The 26,437-nt window shown below is 37.3% G+C and overlaps 1 pseudogene; it reads right to left on the reverse strand.

Moving 5' to 3' along the window:
* Positions 1 to 1,237: 1,237 nt before the first annotated feature.
* LOC127666646 (mediator of RNA polymerase II transcription subunit 27-like) overlaps positions 1,238 to 26,437 on the reverse strand; it is an 85,202-nt pseudogene continuing 60,002 nt past the window's right edge.

Raw genomic sequence — 26,437 nt, forward strand, 5'->3', positions numbered from 1 at the left:
AATATATAGTGTATATATACATACATAATAAATATATATGTGCACAGTTTAGAGTAGCATTCTGGTTATACAAAGGACTAAAACAAATGATGCAAGTGATACTTATATATACACAAGCATAGACTTGCTATCTACCTCTCAAACAACTCTCTTACAACAAAAGAAGAATTATGTTTCAATAGACAAGTATTTGTCATGAAAATTGTAGGGAATGGAGACACAAATATCTTACTGTTTATGGTTTTATCAGAAGATACAAGGTTTCCCTGTGTTAGAGGACAGTGAATTTATCGCTCACAGTAGAGCAAGCTACACAACCACCAGAACATCTGTGTTAGTTCTCTTGGTCCCTATGTCTTGTGGAGTCTATGTAGCCACATATGTAAAGGTTTTGTGTCACAGCAAAGGAAATTATCACTGTTTAGCACATGGAAAAGTTCAAGATTTGTCTTTGCCTTGAAATCGCTGTTTAACCCTTCAATGTTGCTTGCTGCAAACACAACTGTGGTACACGCTGGATAACAAGTACGGAAACTTTGTACTCCTGGACCACTTACCACCCAAAGGATGGAGAGATGCAGAAGATTCATGGTCATTTCCTCCTTGAATAGTGACAGTATGTCCTGACCTGCACCAAAAGGTCCAAAATTTCATTTTCAAAAGCAAGATGGATCTAGATTTTGTGACAAAGTAATGACTTGTGAGGTAAAATATTATATATTATTAATATATGTACATGGCATATGAAAACCGATACTATATAGAAACTGCCCCTATCCCACTGCAAATGTATGTTTTTTTTCAGGGTACAAAAGTTTATTGTTTACAAGAACCAATCAGGCAACCCAACACAAGAATAAAGGGCTCACTCCAGTAGGCTCAAGATAACAACAGACCTGGATGTTGTAGACCATTATTCCATGATGCATTGCTGACAGGCGACAATTCTGCTTGCAAGAATAGGTAGAGAATGCCCTATAGATATCTGTGTGACAAACAGACAGACACAATCTGGGAAGGTGCAGGGACTATTGGCAGGACAGTGGCTGGGCTCTGGTCAATATCCGTAGGTGCTATGGAAGTCTTCCAGAGTTCAGAAGTCTTTCTCTGTTGTGTTGGGGAAAAGCCTCTTGCAGAAACTTTCTGCAGCTGTTGACATGGCCCTGAAACAATGCCTTATTTATGCTTTGTGACATGAAGGACCCTAACCGCAACTTCTTGCTCGCATCTGGGATAGCTAACTGTGAAGGCAGGTAATGGTGACATGGTCTGTCCCCTTCTGGAATTCCTAGTAGTTGCAGTAGGACTATACGTCAAGCTTACCATCTACTATGTAGATGTCCTCATTACCCCCTTGACTATTGTGGGATCAATGAGCAGACTAGACTCCTCATGATGACTGATCACTTTTAACCCCTTTCCCAAGGTCAGCAGAAGCATTGCTGAAGTCCCAGTGGGTCTGGGATAAGTGGATAGACATTTCCTGAAATATCCTGGCAATGTGGCTGATCATGTAATCACATATTAAGGCAGTAGAGCCAGAGTGGTGGACTGAGCCTTCAGATGAGCCCATCTGTTTTGCCCTTCAAGGATTGCTAATTCAAAAGGCCACATGCTAAGCCTGCATGTTCCTGAGGTTTGTCTGACCATCTGTATGTGTGTAGAAATTGCCTATTTGCAGAAGTATGCAGAGTTTTGACCTGCATGGAATCCAGGCTTATTATCCCAGTGTTGTGAATAGGGCGGTTCTCTGATGGATTGTGCACCAAATTGTTAAGATATCCCAGCTCACTGAGGTCCTGTTTGGCTGGATGAAAGTTGTCCAAGAAGGGCACGATGAAGGCATTCTCATAGCCCTCTCTCATCTCCTTGCTGTGTATGCCATCCCTTAGGTTGTCTAACCTTCTCTGGAGCAGAGCATCTGAATGGTTCTAAGGTCTTCAGGTTCACTCCACCACTCATGTCTACCTTGTGACTGTGGCCACTCAAATGATGTCTCATATAGTCATTCTATTTGGGGATACTTATCAAGTGTCCTATACTGTCCTATACTATCCTAAACAATTTGTGCATATTTTATTCTAGCAAGGTATGGTTGAGTGCTAATATTAACATTTTAGAAGTGGAATTATATAACTAAGACTCATGGCTTTGGAAATTAAATCAATTTACTCAGCTAAGAGGTAAGGGGGATGTTGGGGGAGATTCCAAATCTCTATGACTGTGTTCTGCATCATTGTGAACTGGGGAGGGTTTGGACTGGGGGGGGCAAATGAGAAGACAGTGCAAGGCAGGAGACAGATGGAAAAGCCATCGTCAAAAGGAATGGAGAGAATTAGAAACAGGATAGATTTGAGAAACAAAAAAAAGAGGTTGGCAGGATTCACTGTGAAGTTTCAAGCCGCCTGGAGAATGATGACAACTTTGACAAACATAAGAACATTCAGTAAGAGACAGAACACACTCACGAGAAGGAGTGAGTAACTCGGGTTAGGAGAGGAGGGGCAGGGTGATCTCAGTATCAGACATGCCCTACGTAGGCCTTCTAAGCCCAGATAACCAGAGAGATCACAGGGCCAGAAGTCCAGCAATCCATGGGCACAGATGCAGAGGGAAAACAAAAAGTCAAGTGTTGCGACAGACAGGAGATTTGGAAGGAATGAAAAACATCAGGTTTAAATTTTCCCAGTCTTGAATTTTTAGGGCTTTTTCTTGCAGGAAAACCACTTCAATCATGTTTACTGATGATTGGTGAGAGGGTGGGGTGTGAATTATATTGGCTCATCACTTCCCAGTTAAAATTTTATCTATTGAGCTGAGCCACTCACTTTTTCTCCCAAGAAAAAAGGCAAAACAACTTAAATTACTTAGCATCCAAGAAAAATAAACCTTTATTCTATTAGTTTCTTATTCACTAAAAGTCAATGGAACTTAGCATTTTCTTTGTCTTATTTCTGGTTTGTTTATGATATCCTTAATGTTGTTTTGTTCCTTTTAAGTTGCAAAGGAAGCTTGTGACTAATCAGAGCATTTTGTGAATTTATGGATGAAAAGTCAACTGAGTTCTTTAATACAATTGTTTTTCTGTCATCAATGTTTGCATGAATCTACACATAATTAATTCAGAATTTCATGAGGGGAGAAGATAGCATCAGAAGAACTTGCATAGCTTCAGTTCTGTAGCTTAGTGCCTAATGAGTCATGTGTCTGGAAGAACAGAGAACATCTAAGCATCTGGGGAAAGGGCCTTCCTCCTCGCCCATAATTATCAACACTCAAAGCTTTTGCTGTTGTTTGCTGTTGTTTTCACAGAATGAAAACTTTCTATATCATCCACCTTTGCTTCCTTCACCCGTGATAACCAAGACATGTTCTTGTCTTTTAATTGATTGGTATTTTGTGGTAAAAGAAATCCCCTCAAAGAAGGTTGATATAAGGTCTTCATTGATTATCATACAAATAAATGATGAGAAGCTAATGAATGATCTGGATTTAAAGTACCAATACATAAGAGGGACAAGAATTAATTATTCCAAGTTTTATTCAAGGAGACTATTAAGTGTTGCCTATGAACTAGAGCCATCATTATCACTTGGAAAGTTGGTTAGACATGCCGCTTCTTAAGGTCACTGGAGACTCATTATATCATCAACACTGAGGAAAAAGAGGGATTAAGCCCACCAATTTTGTTTTTAGCAAATTGTCCCACAATCTTGACATATATTGAAATTTAAGAATCATTAGGTAACTAAATTTACTCAGCACAGAAAAGTAATAGGGCAAAGTTAATACAACTAACTTTTCCTCAGAAGGGGTTTTCTGAAATTTTAATTCGAAGAAATAGTGTTTGTCCAATGACCTGAATTGGGTGTATGTTGGTAAACTTCTCAATATACCTGGCTCTCATTTTTCAAATCTGTAAAAGCAGTACTTAAAATTATAGAACTACCTAGGAATGCTAGATTTTGTTCCATCAGTATCTCTTGAGGCTAATAGCATTTATTTATAGGAAGAAAGAAGCTGGACTGATCATCATCAGGGAATGCTAACATATGCACACAACAATGAGGCCAACATCTGTGTCCTATTTAGTTGAGCATCAAGCACACTTTGTTAAAAGGACAAAAAATTTACAAATCACATGTCTAAAATCAAGGTAACCTGTGTGTGTGTGTGTGTGTGTATAAAAGGTTGTATAGTGAACATTTTAGACTTTTAGACTTAGAGGCCATTAGTCTCTGTCATGATTACTCAAGTCTTGCCACTGTAATATAAAAATTGCCATAAATAATACATAAAGCAACCCAGCTAACATTCCAAAATCTTTTCTTCCAAAACCAGATGGTAGGTTGGACCCAACACATAAGCCATAGCTTGCGGAGCCTCTGGTTAATAATGTTTCCATTTGTTTTTAAATTAAAAGAGCAGACTTAAATATTTTCTGCTTGGTTACTTACTCATTAATCAAATATTTAGTAGCCAGTACTCTAACAGCTCATTAACTGATTGCCGTCTTCAAAGTTCCTACCCACTCTGCTATGTTGATCTGTAAGCAATCAGTCAAAATATGATCTTGGACAGCTCCATCTCCATGCATGGGTTTCTTCCTTAATGTCCAGAAGAAGATAGTGTTTAAGCTTTTACAGGCACATTTCTAGTTTGAGTTGGCCATTCCTATAGTCCCAAGACAGAAAAAGAAGAAAAACATTAATTTTTCTTCAAAGGTATTGCTGATACAGCAATCATTGTACTTGAACATTAACCATATCTCTCATCTATAATCTTGTCCAAAGGCCATCTCTGCAAAGTAAGGGCATAGAAAAATAGAAGATTTCATTTAGTCCTATTCAGCTTTGAAAATGCAGACCACAACTGTGATCTTTGGTTACCAAAACATATGTGGAGCTTTCTCCCCAACTCTTGACAGCACTTGTGCATCTCCTGATTCAATTTAATTCTACACTTTCTACTTAGAGATAGCCTTCTAATGCTATGAGTCCAGGCTCAGCCTCCAATACTTCCCACCCATAATTCTTATCCCAGTCACAAGTGTGGGCCTCCATTTTTTTTTTTGACTAAACATCAATGTTACTGGCCACTCTACTTGGGTATGATAATGTTACTAGAGTGATTCACAGAAAACAGGAAAATATTTATCTCTCATTGTAATAGATGTGTCAAAGGACACAGGCAGATGGGAGAGATGTACAAGGCAATGGGTGTGGGAAAGGGCTGAAAAGTTTGCATGTTTTCCCAGGAGCACCACATTCCAGGAACTGCCCTTGTTCAGTTATCAGAACACCCCATCTTCCTAAATTCATTCCTTTCTTTTGTTGTTTGTTTTTTAAGTAAATTCAAAGTATATAGGCATGATTTATTTCATCACAATTAATTGGTAATCAGTTCACTCTTGAACAGATCATCTGTCCTCAGATACTTGTTGGTTTAGTAGAACATTTCTAACCCTCTTTTCACGCTTTGGTCATTCACCTGATAAGACCTCATTCTAAAGCTACCAAGGGATTGTTTGCCATCAGGTAATTCACTAGCAAACAAGAGTCACGCTTAGAACTCTAGATCCTTCAAAGCTTTCAAGACTTTTATATCAGAAGTGGGAGATAAGAGCAAATCATATATATATATATATATATATATATATATATATATATATATATATATATATATATGTTACAAAGCATGTTTTCTTATTGTGATTGGAAAGAGGTCTACTGATTTTGCTTTGTTTGCTTTGTTTTTTTTTTTTCTCACTTAGGAGCCAGTTGTGTGTGTTGTTGAATTGAAACCACATAGTAAAGAATTAAAATATTACCTGGGGCCATCATCCTTCTCTATCCACTCCTGGGAGTTATTGATCAGGTTAGTCTGATGTTAGGATCCTAGCTTTTTGGCATGTCACATGTGATGTGATGTAATGTGTGTGAGTGTGTCAAAACACAAAATCATAGTAGATCACTGGTACTCTATTACATGAAAAGTTTTAGATAAGCTATCTTTAATCTTTAGTGGGCCTCTCTTTACTTAAAGTTGTAGCTGAACAGATGAAGTCATTGTGTCTTAGCTGTAACACATTATGACATGGAAGAATCTCAAAGTAATTCAACATGTGTTTTTCTCTAAAACACATTTTAGTAAAAACATTTTAGTAAAATTAAAAAGACTGGATGGAGAAGCATGAAAGGTCCAGACAATGTCTTCATTCTTTTCTATGTGGTTGCAACCCTGCAATACACACAACTGGCCCCTAAGTGGGAAAAGAAAAGAAAAAAAATCTAGACTTCTTTCCAATTACAATAAGAAAACATGTTGGGTAATTTTGAAAATTCCCACCCTTCACTCTGGTTCCAAGTGAAAGCATATGTCCAATTAATAGTCTGTACTGATTCGACTTTATGTTAGAGTCAGGCTAATCTTTATATTGTTAACCTTCCACTCTTTCAGTACACCCCTCTGCCCACTTAAGATTAGGAATCAATTGACTTATTGAATGCATGAAGTGAGTCGAGTCTCGATTGTAAATGGCTCTACCAACTTAATAAGCATCCCATCACCATGTACTGAGTGAAAAACAAGCGCTACAGAGATCATTATCTGCTGTGTCTTGAAATGATTTATAATGGACAACATTAAATATGAAGAATGAGATGATTCTGGAATGAAGTGAATTTTCTATGTGTATCTTCATGTGCTAAAAGGCCTATGAAGATGTAAAACAGTTTACTATTTTACTTCTTTAAGGGTATTTCATTGGGTAAGTATTTTTCTTCTGTTCCATGAGTCATAGGTGGTTACTATTTCTATCATGAGACTTGCTACAGTGATAACAACTCATAGTTCTTTAATACTCATTGTTCATGGCAACACAGTACACAGTTATGTGGTTTCCTTTCCATCCATATTGGGCTGGTTGATGAGGTAATTTAAGTCTCCTAAGAGCAGGTTGTAATCGGGTAAGGCTGATGTTAATATCCTAGCCCTTTGGACTGTCACATGTGGTCAAACTATCTATGATTTATATTAGATTCTCAAGTTTCTTAAGCCCCAGTTTCTCATCAAATAACTTGCCTGATCACACACTTTCACCATGTGCTGGATTCTCTGTCTCCCTGCTGATGCTCTTTGGGGTCATCTGCAAAGAAGGAGTTGCTTTCAAAACTTTTTCTCTCATCTGTTTCTAGGGGAGCCCAACCTGAAGAAATCTCTCACTTGATGCTATAGGCATTCAACAGATCTAAAGGTGACTTTCTTCCTTTCTTGAATTTTATCAGTGAAATAAACGGAGGAGGTGATTCAGTTTAGAGACCAGAGTTGAGTTCCCCAAAGAAATCTCAAATCTCTATCTGTAGAACATCACAAATCAAGATGTTATGATACCTAAGATTGTATCTTTGGAGAAAGACTTTGATTTCCAGTTTATACATCCTTTAGGACTGTGCAAATTTTAAATAATAGGATAAAGGTGCTAACTGAAATTGTTTTGGGTTTTCTCTCTAATCTTTTTGGCTAAAGATGCAAACTTGGAGGTCTCGGTGTTAAAATTAAATTCCACTAATATTTCTCAAGACTAGGGAAGATAATTATTCTGAAACATAGGGAGTTTATTTTACATTCCAGAGTCTTGTTTGATTTTTGCTGTGACCCATAAACTTGACGAGATTAGAATCTCTACTTTATCAGATAAGAAAACTACAGCTTTAAGATCTTAATGAATTTGCCTCAAATCATAGCTGGGACAGTCAGGTTTCTACAGTTTAAGTCTCTCAAACTTTCACCCATGAAGAAAATGTTATTGCTGCAGAAGCCATTCCTTTAACTGCCATCACCATGGGCAGTGCTATCTCAAGAGGGCTGTGTTGTGTATAGAAAAACGATAGCACTAGATATCAATGTTGAGCCCAAAACAAATAAGGAAGTCTAGGTTTGGGAGATAGTTTAGTTTGGGAAATTTTCCATTTCTCTAAGTCTCATTTCTTTTATATAAAATGAAGATGTGGATGAAGCATGAGACTTATTACTCTACTCTCAGAAACCATTCTGAATTGTCCTTTTAGCAGCAAACAGTAATTTCAGTAGCAACCACTTCAGAAACACAACTTGATCATTGGGTTGAAAGACTTGAATTAAAAGGTATATTTGTTGAGTTGAAACTTCTATAGGTTAATAAGAAAATTGAAGATGTTGGAACTAATTTAAATAGGCTTTCAAATAAAGAAGAAAATCATTCCAAGTGTCTCTAGTCAAAGGCCATTATTTTTATTACCAAGTTACTAATGTCATCACACCATATCGACTATTTCAACTTTAATTTTATGGCTGGGGAAATTGTTGTGAATTGCTACTATGAAATGTTCCTCACATGATCATATTCTGAACACTTGTTTTTTGGCTGGAGAAATTGGCACATTACAGGAGGGTTTAAAGGAAAAGATATCAAAGAAAAAGATAATGGGTAGTTATCAGAACTTGAAGAACAGAGTGGATCTGGTTGAGTAGTTTTAGACTTGTTTTTGCCCATTAGAGCGGAGCCATTGAAGACGCATGTACAAGATGATGTTTATCAAGTAGGGTCAGAGCATTAAAGATGGTAATAGGAGGTGATTTAGTTTTTCTAAGAAATCTTATTTTACTGTTTGGCATTTTAAAGTGACTCACGTAATTAAAATGATCTTCTTTTCTTTTATTGGATATTGTATGTATTTATATTTCAAATATTCCCTTTCCCCAATTTCCCCTCCAGAATCCCTCTATTCTCTCTCCCCTCCCCCTGCTTCTATGAGAGTGTTCCCTCACCCAACCAACCACTCCCAACCACTCCCAACTCTCTGCCCTGGCATTCTCCCACCCGGGGACATTGGACCAAGGACCTCTCCTCCCACTGATGCCCAAGAAAGCCATCCTCTGCTGGAGCCATGGGTCCTTCCACGCATAATCTTTGGTTGGTTGTTTAGTCCCTGAGAACTCTGGGAGATCTGGTTGGTTTATATTGTTATTCTTTCTATGGGGTTGCAAACCCCTTCAGCTCCTTCAGTCCTTTCTCTAACTCCTCTATTGGGGACCCTGTTCTCAGTCCAATGGTTGGCTGAAAGTATCCGCCTCTGAATTTGTCAAGCTCTGGCAGAGCCTCTCAGGAGACAGGTATATCAGGCTTCTGAAGATATAAAAGTGACAAGCATATATCAAAGTCCATGGCAATGCATTATTTAATTTGTAATGGTGACTTTCAATGCAGAAAGAATATACATATTATTGGAAAGATGGTTTTAAAAGCAAATTAAAATACAACCAGTTGAGTTTCTCCAGTAGAATTTAGAGATTTCAGAAATTTTGCTGACTTAGGACCATTTGAAAAATAAGTATTGCCGAAACAGATCAAAATCTATTCTATAAAGAAATGTATTGGTTCACATCTACATATTATCTATATTTGATATGCTCCTTTCAGGATAAATTCAACTCAACTTCAATGAGCAGTAGAAATCCATCACAGACTCATAAGAGATACATCATAGAACACAGAGATCAATGTTTATACCAAAGCAAGAAGGGCACCATTCTTTGAATAACAGTTATAAAAATACAAAGTTGAGATTATAGTTAAATATCTGTATACTTAGACTCTTTATATATTGCTGAAGTAGATGCAAGGTATAGCACATTTTCTTTTTGTCTTCTTGAAGTCTCAACTTAGAGAAGTTCTTCCTAATATCACATAAGTTCCTGAGGATATTTGGAATATTTTTGTACTACAGTTATGGTATCTCAAGTGCATAAAACTATGTAAATAATACACTGTGTTCTAGGACCCCTTCCAGGTCTGTTGCAGATTACAGTAGTACACTGTCAGGAGATTTCCCAACTTTTGAGAACAGAAGGCATTTTTTTTTTAAGATTTCACTATAAAACAGCCTCTACTAAGAACTGTAGTGTTACACTTGCTCTTTTGACACTGGGAGAGACTCTTAGAAGTATCCTGTCTCCTAACACCAGAGTTGTCTACTCTTTTTTTTTTTTTTTTTTTTTTTTTTTTTTTTTTTTTTTTGAGACAGGGTTTCTCTGTGTAGTTCTGGTTATCCTGGAACTCACTCTGTAGACCAGGCTGGCCTCAAACTCAGAAATCCACCTGCCTTTGCCTCCCAAGTTCTGGGATTAAAGGCATGCTCCACCTCTGCCTGGCAAGTCGACTACTCTTGAATGCTTGTCAAATAATTTTTGTCTATCTAGGCTTGAAATTAGCCAAAGTAAAAAAAAATAATTCTAAATTCCAGATGTGACCTCACATGATTACATTTATCACCCAGGATCTCAGAGGCACAGAGAAAGGATGCTATTTCTACTTCAGGTATACCCCAAACTCTCAGTGGCTTGGTATTTCTTGTGTGGGTATCGAATTCCAGAATTCAGTCCTTCTGTTTGTGAATGTGTTTGGGAGTAATATTCTTTACCATGTGTATTTTTCATCAGAATATTTGTGGTATATAGGGTTGTTTTTTTTTTCTCCCCAAATGCATTAGTAAATAAATTTCAATTCATTCTCTTCTGCCAAGGACACTAGTATGTACTTCCTGGGATCAAACTGCATGCCGCCCCAGCTACAGGCTTTGCTCTCAGACTATTACACTGTTTTCCAACAGCTCAATTATGAGCACTTTCAGTGAAAGAGGCTTGCACACTGCCTTCTCAGAAACCCGGCTAACCCCAGGCTGCTAGAATTATGTGTCACTTTTTTTTTGTTCCGTTGTTTGCAGAAATTCAACTTTTTGTGTGTTTGGATAGGCTCACCAAAGATGTGACTTCATCGCCTTGATTTGCTACAAGGAGTTTTTTTGTTGCTGACATTTTCTTTTGTTTTTAAATCCTCATAAAAATATAAAAACTATATGAAAAATATAAAAACTGAATGAAGACTAAGTTCAGGAAGAAAAGGATGACAGAGGAAGCTGATTCTCCTCTTTACTGTGATTACAATAATTTCCATGTCTCTCTCTTTATGTAATATCATGTTATCAACACGAGGAAGGGAATGATCTAACTAACTCTAATTTAAGGTGTAGGTGGTAATTCTTTCCTGAAGTGATTTTGCCCTTTAAGAGATTTGGCGGTATCCAGAGACATGTTTGGTTGTCACAACTTAAGTAGAGGGTAATTACTAGCATCAGAGAACAAGGATGCTATAAAATACTCCACAATCCTGCTGAATACCTACAATTTTCCATGCCAGAGGACTTTTTTTCTCAGACATATCAGTGATGCTGCTTTGAACCCTTTATAGAATTTCTTCATCTTTTAATCTTATATCCCACAGTTTAAGATATGAACTGGACACAGGCCCATGCATTTTCATAGCTTCAACCGTATCTGAAGATTCCTATCAATACTCATCCATCCCTGCCTGTCACCTCTAACAAATACTCATGTGTTAGAGTTTCAAACCCCTGAGAGTATGGGAACAAGGATCAGTGACTAACATCTAAGACCTGAGTTCTCTGCTCTCTAGAAGCACCTCCGCCCAACCCAGGAACTATCACTGTCCTCATCTGAATGGAGAAAATTTGTCCTAAATCAAAGGAGTCTTCCAAGTCTTGTAATTTTTGTGTAAACTATGCCCCATCTATCAAGCTAAATTTTTTTATATTACAACACTTTCAAAAGTATAAGTTTTTTTTTTAGACAGTTGAAAATAAGTGGAGAATTAGTGGTGCCTCTTCCCAAATGATTAGTGTTCATGCTTGAGATCAGGATGTTCTCAACTGTAACACCTGCTAGAGATTCAGAAGATCTGTAAGAGTCAAACAATGAGGTTTCAGTTCTTATTCACACCCTCCCCCAGTGGTCATGATAGTAGGAACAGCTCACCACCCTCATATGGTAAAAGAAATGAAAAAATTTAAAGTGGTTATAAGTATAGGCTAATAACAGAGCATAACACAAATTTACCCTCTAACTTTGTTCACAAGTCACCACAAAGAGTACCTAGTCCCACACAATTTCTTTTTATCTGCTCTCACCTAATGTCCATCTATGCCCAGTAACTGTCCTCAGAACTTTGCCAGGCTCTCCAATGTCACTTGCCATGGCTTGGGTCTGGATGAGATACTAATCTTCTTCCCCTATTGCTCTCACTCCTTTTCCTCACCCCAACTAAATAGTCCATTCAGGAAAAGAGAGCCTCCTGCCACTGAGGGCCACTCCCTGGTTTTCACAGATAAGGGGTGAAAAAAATTAGTGCTCAGATTCAAGTCTTATCCTGAAAGGAGAGAAGTCGCAAGTTGATCCTTGACATCAGGCCATGACATCATTCTGTGATTTCTCTCTGACTTCCAGAGACCTCCTCACCTTCATTATCTTCAGATCATTTATCCATTCCTTTCATGATTAAGGTTCTTTCAAAGTTCCACTCACCCCAGAGCCAACACAATGGGAAGAAAAAACAAGCTAATGGAAGGGAAGAAGGACACTGTTGAAACTCTCACTGCCTGCTCCCCAAGCTCCCCTCAGAGTTCCTCTATCTTGTACATTGAACTAATTCTAATACCAATCATTCCTTCTTAGCATGAACTTCAATTTTCAATCTTCACAGACCATAGGAGAAGTTTTAATTTTTCAATGACACTTCCCCCATGCACCACACACACACACACACACACACACACACACACACACACACGGTGCTTTTCAACTTTGATCATTCCTCAAAGAAATTTAAAGTGTCCTGCAGCACATTAAATCCAAGTGTTTACAATTCTACTCTTCCAGAATCAAAGCCTCAATGCTCTCATTACAGAAATGTTTCTTTCCCAGTGGATTCTGGCTCTCTTCCTCCAATTCTTGTGCATGGTTTGGGATAGTCTATGGCACATAAGAAAGTTTTACATGCTAGTTTGATGTCCACTGAAGAAATAGAGAAGACATTTTTAAAAAGTAATTTTTTTCACATAATTTCATTAGACCTAGCAGAGAAAGCTCTACCCCCAACATGGGTTGTCTTAGTCAGGGATTCTATTCCTGCACAAACATCATGACCAAGAAGCAAGTTGGGGAGGAAAGGGTTTATTGAGCTTACACTTCCACCCTGGCTGCAGTTCATCATTAAAGGAAGTCAGGACTAGAACTCAAGCAGGTCAGGAAGCAGGAGCTGATGCAGAGGCCATGAAGGGATGTTTCTTACTGGCTTGCTCAGCTTGCTCTCTTATAGATCCCAAGAGCACCAGTCCAAAGGTGGAACCACCCACAAGGGGCCATCACCACTTGATCACTAATTGAGAAAATGCCCCACAGCTGGAACTCATGGAGGCACTTCCCCAACTGAAGCTCCTTTCTCTGTGATAACTCCAGCCTGTGTCAAGTTGACACACAAAACTAGTCAGTACAATTGACCCCTTGTCAACTTGACACACAAACACATCACTATTAAGCCTCAACCCTTACTTTCTTATTCATCTCCAAGATCTAAATTACTTTAAAAGTCCCACAGTCTTTACATATTAAAAGTTCCATCACCTTAAAATATCCAATATCTTTAAAATTCAAAGTCTTTTAAAAGTTCAAAGTCTTTTAACTGTGGGCTCCACTAAAATACTTTCTTCCTTCAAGAGGGAAACATATCAGGGCACAGTCACAACCAAAAGCAAAACTCCAACTCCAGTGGTTCAATGTCTGGGATCCAATTCACTATCTTCCGGGCTCCTCCAAGGGTGTGGGTCACTTCTCCAGCTCTGCCCTTTGTAGCACACAGCTTGTCTTCTAGGCTCCAGCTGCCTGTACTCCACTGCTGCTGCTGTTCTTGGTGGTCATCGCATGGTACTGGCATCTCCAAAACACTGCTATCTTCCACTGTAATTAGGCTTCACCAATAGCCTCTCATAGGCTCTCTTCATGGTGACAAGCCTCTGCTCCCATGCACGACCTCTTCAAGTCCTGGGCCATCAATTGCAACTGAGGCTGCACCTTCACCAATGGCCTTCCGTGGCCTCTCACTGTGCCAAGAGCCTCAGCTGCTCTTCATGACCCCTTCATGCCTTCAAAACCAGTACCATCTGGGTGACTCTTACACAGTACCAAGTCCAGCCACAGCACAAAATACAGCTGTGGCTATCTCTGGAACACAGCCTCTGTGCTCTCAGAAAACACTTCCCAGATTTCACCTCAGTGATGCTGGTCTCTTCTTAATCACCTCTAATTTCTTAGCTCCAGCTAGCCAGCATCAATAGTCCCAGTAACGCAAAGGTTTGCATTAGTGGTTCTGGTATCTTGTTACTCACAGCTGATTCTTCAGCCCCAGCTAACCCAAACCACAGAATCTTCACAATCAAAACATGGCCACTGTAAGAACCTTCCTCTGAAATTTCACAAGCCAGGCCTCCATCTTCTGCACTGTTCTCAACATTATCTTCCAGGCTCCTACAGAACATTCCACAGAGCTCTTAACACTGAATGGATCATCTATCCCAAAGTTCCAAAGTCCCTCCACAGTCCTCCACAAAACATGATCAGGTTGTCACAGGAATACCCCACTACGCTGGTACCAATTTGTCTTAGTCAGGGTTTCTATTCCTGCACAAATATCATGACCAAGAAGCAAGTTGGGGAGGAAAGGGTTTATTGAGCTTACACTTCCATGTTGCCGTTCATCACTAAAGGAAGTCAGGACTGGAACTCAAGCAGGTCAGGAAGCAGGAGCTGATGCAGAGGCCATGGAGGGATGTTTCTTACTGGCTTGCTTCCCCCGGCTTGCTCAGCTTGCTCTCTTATAGAACCCAAGAGCACCAGCCCAAAGGTGGAACCACCCACAAGGGGCCCTCCCCACTTGATCACTAATTGAGAAAATGCCCCACAGCTGGAACTCATGGAGATACTTCCCCAACTGAAGGTCCTTTCTCTGTGATAACTCCAGCCTGTGTCAAGTTGACCCACAAAACCAGCCAGTACATGGGTCATACACCTTCAGAAGACTAAGACACCTAGATGGAAATTAAAAAACAATAATAAAAAGGTTTTATGCTAGGAGATATTTTAGATGGTTATAGAGTGGTTTCTAAATGATTTGCTGCTTTCTATCCCTTTTCAGTTGTCTACTCACAAAGATTTTATAGTTCTTCCTCCTAAAGCATTAGTGACTTTGTTTCTCATCTTACTGCCCACAAAATGGAGCATGAACACATCTCAAAGCCAGGGGATGGACTGGATTTCTGAATGGACTGTTGCTGAACAGATGGTATAGAAACAAAGTTAAGTTCCAGGGTTTGTGGGAAGAAATGAGATTTTTGTTTTGTTTGCTTTAGTTTTCTGAAATTCTGGCTTAGTTTTTCAAAACCAGAAGAAAGCTGGACTCTAGACTCTAATGTTTGACAAATAAACAATAAAATTGAAGTAATATAGAACTATAATTTTTAGCTAGTCTCTTAACCAAAATAAAAATTAGTCAGTTAAGGAACAGGATACAAGCAGAGGGAAGGATGGGATGGGATGGGGGCTTTGCGGAGGGGAATTGGGAAAGGTGATAACATTTGAAATGTAAATAAATAAAATAACCAATAAAAAAAGAACAGGATAAGAGGAATTAAAGGAGATACAGGTTTCCTGTATCTCCTTTAGACGTGTATCCTAGGGTTAACATGCCTAAGATCTAAAGAAGGAAGATTAAACCTGGTTTTTCTAAATAGTTTATCTTGATCACCCTGGAAATAATGCCAAAATGCAACTGGATGTGAAAGAGATTTATTAGGGTAAATAAATATGGAGAAGATGCTAAGAGGGTCAGACTGTAATAAACACTGGGAAAGAATGTCAGAATAGAAGTAGGGAGAAGAATGGAAGGAAGGAAGGAAGGAAGGAAGGAAGGAAGGAAGGAAGGTCTATGTGAGAGATCTTCACAAAGTGATCCTCTACAGTGTGATAGGACATCCAAAGAGCTGCTAGGGAAATAGAGAAAGTCAGAAGTCAGTGACAGTGTGCGTACAACACTAAATGTGATTCTGTAACCACAGGCATTAGCAAAGGGAGTACGGGGTTGAAAGACCAGGTTGGACAAGACAGTTGTCAGAAGATATTAGAAGATGCATAACACCACTGAGAATGAATCAAACCAGAGCAAAGGTCAGTATGGATAAGAGACACTAACATTTGTCACAGTAAACTCGGGTAAGGTGTTCTTGTAGATTCAGTAATTGAGGATAAGTACCGATACCAATATGTGAATGTGGATGGTAGAAAAGCTAAACCAATGTCTTCATTTGGAGCACATCAGTATTATTTATGGCTTTTCTAACCTTTGGCCAAAGTGATTTCTATACAATTGTTGGAGAAGACTTTAAATGCATAAATCACAATTCTGGAAGATTCTTGTGTCACTGTACTAATCAATGCCGTGCATGTATCTAAGTTTCCAGAATATTAAGTTCATTGTGCTCATCTGATTTCTTTAGGAAACAGGGACTGAACAGAAGCATTTATTGGACTTTTCACACTATGTGTGTTTCTAATTATGTTGATATATATATGAATTATTTATATATCGTTATAGATTTGATCTCAAGAACAATCTATTTCAATAGGAGAAGACTCAAATTTTCACAACAGTTATACATTAACCATATGGGGAAAGTGTTCAGTTTCAGAAAATGGAGACTTATTTTGACATTTCATACATTGCTACAAAGTGAGAGAGAATAGGAGATGGGGAGTCTGAGGCTGGAAGGATCTGGGTCTCAAAGTTGTTGGTATTTTATGGAATCTAGGAACCTCCAATAGAAGTGAATAAAGAATGTGGTTTTCCACATGCACTGTGTATATATTTCTTAGCTACCATGCTGAGTTACTTCTAGACTTAAAAAACAGAAGTTTTTACATTGGCATCTGAATCCAATTGGTCTTTGAAATTATAATGAAATCACAGGGCTCATTCACAGACACCTGTGTTCACCTAAGGACCAAAATCATGACTAAGTAATTTTGTAGCAGTCTAAATGGATGGTGAGGATTCTTCAAATTATTTGATTAGACTTGGTGTAAGGAGTCCTGAGCTTCCTTCTGATCTTCTCAAAAGGAACATTTTCATCATGCAACTATAGTCTAAGACTTTCATCTTATAATGATAGCCTAGAAACCACCTTTGTTCTATAAGGCTGCTAATGGGACATATCAAACACAATGATTATTCTTTATGAAAGTAGCAAATTCAACTCCCATTTTTGCACAGGTCTCACAAGCACAAATTATTTACATATAAAGTAAATTTAATAAAATCTGTAAACTAATAAGAGCAGATCTGTAAACTTTGTAGAATATTTTCATTCTTTTATTTATTCCTTTTCTAATGATTACATACATAGACTCTAACATTATGCCAAAAAATAACAGAATATTTAAAAGTAAAATTACAACATATATAAAAATTCCATTGCTTGGAAGTCTACTATTCCTTACTCAGTCAAAGCACTGAAAAATTTAAAACTCAAGAGACCTTAAATTAGATACCAGTTCTAAAAGGAAATTGGCTTAATAGCTTATTTGATGGTTTCTCTCCTTTCAATTGTAATGGAAAGAATATAAATGGTAAAACATATAGTCTGAGATCATGAATATCAAGAAAACCAAGAATCCATAATTAATGAGCTTTTAATTTTTGATTGCTCCCAAATTTCACATACTTATTCTTCCATTAGAAGAATTTCTTACACTGGTGTCTGAAAGTGTTAACTAACCATGGATCATTTTACTGAAAAATAAAATAAAATTATCACAAAAAGAAATTTATCTATATTAAAAGAAATTTGAGTCAACCTTTACTTCTCACCAAACATAAAACCAATCATGGATTGACTAAAGATCTGATTTATTTTATTTATTTTGTTTTGTTTTGTGGTGTAAGGGGTAGAACCTAGGGTCTTGCACATGTTAGGCAAGTATTCTAACACCTAGTCCCTAAAGGACCAAGTTTACAAGACAAAGCTATACTTTAAATAAAGAGTGTTAAAAAAAAAAACTTCATTTCTTCTTAGTATAAACAGAGTTCATAAACAAAATAAAAGATTGCCAACCAGAAAGAAATCATGATGATATGGGATTACATTAATTTTAAGACTTAATTTTAAGTCTTAATTTTAAAGCTTTTGTTCATAAAATATCACAAAAAGCAAAAATATAAATCCTATAAAAGAAAGAATATCTTTAGCTATGTAATCAATTAGGAACATCAATATATTAAGAAAGCACAAAGATAAATAAGTCTATTATGAAAAAAACAGTAAGATCAATGTTTTTATATAAGTCAAAGTCTACCAGAGATACTTTGTGAAATAAAATATATGGATAGCAACAAATAAAATTTTAAGTCTAATATCAACTGTATTCTTTAGAATGTGAAAAAAACACAATGAGATAACACTACATATGGGTCAGAATAGTTAAAATCTAAAAGTCAGTTATAATTTAGGATTATTAAACACATAAAACATAAATTTCAATACTGTTCTGTAAGACTGAAAACACTATGAGATTACTGAATGGATGTGTAAAATTTAGCCTTTGCCATAAGCAATTCCACACCTACATTTGAAGTAACAGTAACAGGCACTCACATGGACCCGGAGCAGGTGCAATATCTGTATAACCTGTTTTACAGTTGCATAGAGCTAAAAAACTAGATTGAACATACTGTGTTATGCAGGGGCACACTGATTACACACAGATGATCTACAGGCATTCACATTAAAATGGTGTCTCAAACAATGAATTCATGAAATTCTTAGGCAAATGGATGGAGCTAGAGAACATCATACTAAGTGAGGTAACCCAGACTCAAAAGGTGAATCATGGTATGCACTCACTGATAAGTGGATATTAACCTAGAAAACTGGAATACCCAAAACATAATCCACACATCAAATGAGGTACAAGAAGAAAGGAAGAGTGGCCCCTTGTTCTGGAAAGACTCAGTGAAGCAGTATTCAGCAAAACCAGAACGGGGAAGTGGGAAGGGGTGGGTGGGAGGACAGGGGGAGAGAAGGGGGCTTACGGGACTTTCCGGGAGTCGGGGGGCTAGAAAAGGGGAAATCATTTGAAATGTAGATAAAAAATATATCGAATAAAAAAAATTTTAAACAAAAAAACAAAAAAAAGGAAAAAAAAGAAAAAAAAACGGTGTCTCAAATACATGCAAAGTATGGACATGAAATGTATACAGCGTGATTAAATTTTCATAAAAATCCAGAAACAGACAGAAATTAACCTAACATTTAGGGATACATTTAAAAAGCAAGGGCATTCTTATAATTAAAGAGATGGCAGTTGTTACCTGCAAGGAGGAGAAGAGGCAAACAGTTAATGAAGAAGGATGCAGTGGGGACTTAGCAGAGGAGGCCTTACCAGGCATCACCTTGGTCCTGTGCAGGCTCAATGTCCCAGCATAGGAGAATGCTAGGGCACTGAGGTGGGAGTGGGTAGGCGAGTAGGGGACTAACCTCATATAATCAAGAGGAGGGGGGAGGAAGAGGGGGTTTGTGGAGGGGAAACTCGGAAGGGGGATAATATTTGAAATGTAAATAAATAAAATAACCAATAAAAATTAAAAAAAAGAACACCATGAATGTTCTATTTCTTGGCATAGGAGTTAATCTGAGAAATATTTTTATAGTAGTGCATTACAGGTTATATACTTCTGTGTTTTTATATTATATTTCATTGAAATAATAATTTAAAATGGGAGCTAATAGAGAATCACACCCTTTTCTGTTAATTGTAGTTGTAAAGACAATGGCTTAAAGTTTAGCTATTGTTTGTTTGTAAAATGAGAGTGAAGATTATGTCAGATAGTATAACTACAAGCTAAACAGAGCCTAAACCAAACAGCATTTCAAGAGTGGATATGGGACACTGGACTGGTACTTCTTATCTTTAGGTTTATTCTAAACAAACAATAATCACCAAGATTATGAGGTCTTTGCTATCTTAAATTTAATCATGCACATAGACAGTCCTAATTCTACCTGAATCACAGATAAAGGGTTATGATTGAATTATTCGGATTACTGAATGGATGTGTAAAATTTACCCTTTAGCATAAGAAACCCCACACTTACATACTTGCTTTGATGTTTCTTACTTAGCAGTCCTTGCCTATTTAATTTAATTTCCCACCTTTTCAGGCATACATATGCAGACATCTACATAGGAAGATGGAGTGTTATATAGAAAGTTATCTACCAGTTTCCTTTGGGTGTGTAGCAAATCTGCAGAAGAAAATATTCAGAAAGTCTGCCTTCCAAACTATGTTACATATGGGAGCCATCTGGAAAGTTTCAATAAGTAGACTAATGCCTGAGTCACATCTAAAGCAATTCTAGCATAGGGTGAAACACAGATATATAGAATTTGTATAGCTTCTTGAGACATATGAAAGTGGTCTGGAAATAATGGGATTCATCAATTAAGTACAAGGGGCTAGTTGAAGAAGCTTTCAGTAAGCAAGTCTTGGGTAATCGGGTGAAGATATTAATGATGATTTAGGGAATAAAATAAAACGCCTTATATCCATATTAAAATAAGTAACTAAATTTTAATAAAAATAAGAGTCTAAGAGCAACTCTTTACAATAAAGTCCCTAATAATAATTGCACACAGATAATAGGGAAGGGCTTTATTATGTGATAATAATGGTTGCTAACAAGAATCACAAATGGCTACAAAAGCAACAGGAAAGTATAATGAGGATTATAGCTATGCATGGCCCTCTGGATGTCTCACTAACATAAAATAATAACATCTACTGGCAGAAGACATCATGTGGTCAAAGTTTGCTTGGTCATATAGCACTGTATGAATATCATATACCTCCTGATACAATGCATTGGACATAAGCTACCCTTCTGTGAAATCTTAGTTTTTAAATGCACCCCCTGATTTGAACTGTAACAAAATAACTAAACAAGCCCAAATTAAACAGTTGGCCAGGACTGTTTAAATGTGCCTAAAGACCTAAAACCCAGAAACAAAGAAACTTTTCACTATGTCAAAAAGATAATGGAAAAATAAAAATTAAATGAAAGTGTCCTGGATTGAATACTGAGTCACACAGAGACCTGTAGTGGATCAGTGGACAAAATAGGAAAAGGCCTGTTGATTAGTTTAAAATATATTGTCTTAGCCTTTGTTCTATTGTTGTGAAGAGACACCAAGACCAAAGCATCTTGTATAAGAGAAAAGATTTAAATGGGACTGGCCTACAATTTCAGAACTTTAGGTCACTGTCATCATAGTGGGGCGCATGGTGGCATACATGAAGATGAGAGACTGAAGAAATTGCGGAGAGTCCTGCATTTAGATCCAGGAAGAGAGAAATACTGAGCCTGGAATTGCCTCTTGAAATCTCAAAGCCTACCCCCAATAATATACTTCCTCCAACAAGGCCACACCTCCTAATTATTCTCAAGTAGTGTCACTCCTTGATGACTAAGCACCCAAATAGGAGCCTATAGGGAGATTACTCTTCAAAATACCACAGATAGCAATGTTATTTCATTGTTTGAAAACTTACAGTAATGTTAGATAAGAATGTTTGAAATTAAAAGTAAAACTTGTTACTTTTAAGGCGTGATCTAGAAAACAAGTAACCAATAGATTACAGTTCATTTGAAAGTTACTAATGTATGCTGGGTGAGATTTGTCCGGGAGGATACTTTGTGATTTGTACTTCAAAGGACTGACAAAGGTCTTTTGTCCCAATATATCAGCTACCCTTTTTATTTTTTTTAACTATGAGTGGGTTCTGCTGTACAGAAACTTCTTAATTTGATTTAGATTCTCTGATTTATTTTATTTTGTCTGTGCTTTAGGTGAGATCCTTGCCAATGGCAATATCAAGAAACATTCGTCCTGTTTTCTTTTTTAAATATTGTGCAGTTTCTAGTCTTATGTTTAGGGTTCATCTATTTTAATTGACCTCTCTGTCTAGTATAAGGCTCTAGTTTCTTGATTTTGTCATAGACTTCCAATTTTCTCAGCACTACTCAATGAAGAAACTATCATTTTTCATATATGTTTATATCTTTATATTTATATATTTATATGCAAGTATATATAAATATATATGTTTATATCTTTAAATGTATTTTATATACATAAGGAACTTAAAGGAAAAGTTGAAAATCAATAGACCATATTTATTGGTGGCATTTCTTAGCCCCCTGCTATGCTATGCTATGTGTCCGTTTGTCTTTATTTCTATGCTATGAAAATATAGTTTTAATCACTTTTTTATAGGATAAATTGAAATTAAGAAGCACAATGTTTCCAGTTTCTACATCAGCATTCATTTTATCCAGGATGGTTTTGTGATAAACTAAGGCATCATGTCATAAAATCCTATCAATATAATATGTGTCCAGAGTATGGGCTACTGTAATTCATAATATTATCACCAAACCTGAAAAAAAAAAGAATAATTCATTAATAACAGCAAATAAAGTACTTGTTGCTAAGCAGGAAAGCTAGACACATGCAGTGAGTTACAACACAGGAGTGATGTGGTAATGCTGTAAGCAGGCACAAACCAGTCCTGAGGATTCTGGGAAAGGAAGAACATTTCCAGACTTGAAGAACAGTTCACCCAGGGGAGAGGATCAACATTCAGATAATTTTACAACTGTTTGGTTTTGGTTTTTCTCAGAAAAGTGATTCTGAAATAGTACCTAGGAGGACATTCCTGTATGCCTCAGGCTTTCCTGCTCTTCCCTTTCCCCTAGTAATATTGGAATATCAATGAAGGAAGGATTTGATAGCTCTGCTTATACCTCTTAGGTGAATTCTAACTACTCATTTCCTCTGGGTTTGTTTTTTTTTTTTTCCCCTAGAAAGTACTTTCTCTAGAATCTAGCATGGTTCTCAACTTTCCTAACCCTTCAGCACTTTAATATAGTTCCTCAGGTCGTGGTGACCCGCAACCAAAAAAATAGTTTTCATTGCTACTACATAAATGTAATTTTGCTACTGTTATGAATCATTCTATAAACATCTGTGCTTTCTGGTGGTCTTAGGTGATTTCTGTGAAATGGTCATTTGACTTCAAAGGGGTGGAGACTCACAGGTTGAGAACTGTTAATCTTATCTTTAAACTTTGGAGTCAAGAACTGAGTCATGTAAGAATTTTGAGTCCTTGTGAGAATCTCTGAATCTCGTGGCCTCAGTTCATTCAACACACAGAATAGTTCTTGGAACGTGTTTACATGCTCCTCCTAGATGTAGCAGGTAGGAATGAATTTTATTTCAGCTGTTGTTGTTCACATGCTTCTATAGAAAAACAGGATTCTGTCATACATGGATTGTTTTCATGCTTGTATATTTTACTCATGTGAATCTTAATCCTCAGAGTATAAATTGCCTGTGCTCTGAATAAAGTTGGCTACTGCATGAGACTTAGGAGCCTTCATGTGTAGGCCCTGCTCTCTCAGGTTCACGTCACCAACTAGAACAGTAGATGAGTGGTACCAGCAACTAGCGTCCTGGCATCAGCTATGAGATAAGAGAGTAGGTGAAGGTACTCTAGCTGGCCCAAACATAGCAAACATGGCTCTAGCAGGCCTGGCCTTTCTCCCTCATTCTTTCTACCTTGCTAAAAACCATTATATTACATCCCTAAACCTACACACCAAGGTCTACTCCCTTATTTGGCCAAGTCCTCTTCCTGAAGATGACTTCCAAGGCCCAGCTATCAAATATTGAATTCCAGAATTCAAAAACTCCCTTTGATACCTTAACTAACATGTCCAATCAAAATTAAACACATCATCCTAACATGAGCTCTCCCCACTTCACCTTTATAAACTGTCATTTGTCTCTGCAGAGGCAGTCCTTTGTCCCCCAGGACAAATATCCCTCTCCACCTCCCTGGTCCTTTCTCTTTCTCCCTCATCCTCTCTTGTCTTTGTCTCTTATTCCCTGACCTTTGTCTCTCTGGGGCAAATAAGTCTCCTTTGTCCTGAGTTCTTAGTCTTGGGTGTCGTGTACGAATACCAGTGCCTTTAATGGGGATGCCCATATAAGAAATGAATGAGAATAAATGGACAGAAACCAGGGAAGGCTTTGCCTGTTGACTTGTATGTAATTTATTTTTAAAGAAAGGAAGAATTGGGTATATCCTATGGTTTTTAGAAAAAGGAATGTTAGGTGAAGAAGTATAGGACCAATTCTGAAAGAATATTGAAGACGCAACAATAACAAAGGCAAAAGATTCCTGTTCAACTTTGGGTCACTTGGATTCAGACTGTTATTAAAATACTTAAGAAAGATGAGGATATTAATCATGAGACAGAGATAGCTAATTCTCTGAACAAATTCAAACTGGATGAGTGATCAAACCTTAAAATTGTGAAAAGGGTCAAAAAGAAAATAGCCATTCGGGCAAAGTCGAAAGTAAAAACAGCACCACAGACAACTATACCAGTGTTGGTGACTGGAGCTGCCTCTAGATATGTATCTTCCATTGCCTGAAAGTGATCCTGAAGCATGGAGTGAAGAATTTAATAATCTAATACTGAATGATCTCTGCTTTCTGATAAGGACTTAAGAAAGCCTTTGAAAAAGCTAACTTTACAACCTAGGCAAGTCAGGGTACTGCAGGTAAACGGAATTCTTCATCAATTTCTCTCTGTCCTCATGAGTTGTGCTTGGCATTTCTAGTGCAATTTCAACAAAATCAAAATGTGTATACTACACACTAAGCAACCTAGTTAAAACTCTAGAAGGAGAGGTGGCATTGGACAGTCCTTGCATATTATCTTGAGAGGCAAGAAAAGAATAACAGCTATTTAAATCCAGACTAAAAGCATTTGTGTATGTATTGAGTGGATTCTTTGCTGCCTTTAAACTTACTTGTTTTCTCCACTAAAATGTCTCCTACAAGAATTATAGCATTAGAGGATAAAGCTTTGTAATGGATTTGTTTACATGATAATAACTACTTATCTGACTCTTCTTGTTCAATTAGTAAATCAGAGGAGGGCCTGATGTCAACAGTTGTTTGATCCTTGTTGCACCATGTTAATAATCTTAGCTAACAATCAATTTTAAGGGCAATATAGAGCTCTGTGGATTTACAAATTTTACTTGCAGATTACTTTGTAAGGACAGGAAGTCATTACCAGCAGTAAGCTATGGAATTTTCTCATATAAATTGATTATGTGATACAAAAAGTTTCCAACCTTCTCTTATTCTACAAGCAGATATGCATTTTATGTATGGCTCTGCTAATGGTATGGGAGGGCTTCACAGACCAGATACTCATCAATTAATGCTTCCTTTTCTTTAGCCTGACAGGTGATTCTGGATGTTGTGATTCATATATTATGGTTAATTTATAAACCCTTAAGTATTTCAGATTTTGCTTTTTGCTGTAGAATTATTTTCAGCAACAGACTCATACTCATATACACACTAACCCCCCTGGATTTATTGCAGAAGGAAATAAGCAGCTGATACATTAACCTGTCCTATTTTTACTTCTGCAGAAGAAAACTGAGGAGGGTTATGCATCTGTCATTATAGATGGATCCTCTGAAGCATTATGGATTTTCCCCTGTCTCCTCTGGCGCTGAGCTGTGAAGGAAATGACAGAGGGTGAGGAGAATGAAAGATAGCAAACCTTCAACTAAAGGGCAGAAGGAGATGTCCACTATATCATCAGAATTCAAGTCTGCTCATCTGGAGCCACATTAGGGCCCTATGCACCAAGGGAAAAGTTATTTTGCTAACGACTCTATGTCTATGAATGGACCTCGAGACTGTAATAGACTCATTCATTCATCTGAAGAAGGGACTGTGTTCAATTTTTCCTTGGGATTAAATCACTTTCAGTTGGCATAGGACATTATAACATTTGTATTTATATTAAAGACAAATATGGGCTTGCATTCTATACAATAGAAAAACTACTAAACATATGTACTTTTTCATAGCTAGTTTCTAGATTTTTATGATGAATATATAATAGCAATGGATATAGCTTGAATCTCTATTCTTGGTGGCAGAGTATTACACACAGTTCTCTCTCTCTCTTCTAACATTATAATTTGCTTGCCTATAGGATACTCAGGCATGAATGACAATTAGATTTAACCACAAAACCTCAAATCAAAAGCACTCTGGATGTCCCGCTGTTAAATATAAAATCAAGAGATGTTGAAACACGGAGTTGTGTAAAAATTACAAGTGCTTGTGAAAAATTTCTGGGAAAACAAGAGTCTTGTGATCGCAGTTTCTTCAAAGCAAAGAGTCATTCTTGGAATGTGTTTTCGTGCCATTCCCAGGTGTAGCAGATAGGGATGCGTTTATTTCCGCCTCTGTGGAAAAACATGTTTTTGACACATGCTGCTCGTCCTTATGATTGTAGACTTTCATCATCTGCTTCACTCAGGTGCTTCTTCTGAACCT

This window comes from Apodemus sylvaticus, chromosome 16, assembly GCF_947179515.1.
Source record: "Apodemus sylvaticus chromosome 16, mApoSyl1.1, whole genome shotgun sequence".
NCBI classification, from domain to species: domain Eukaryota; kingdom Metazoa; phylum Chordata; class Mammalia; order Rodentia; family Muridae; genus Apodemus; species Apodemus sylvaticus.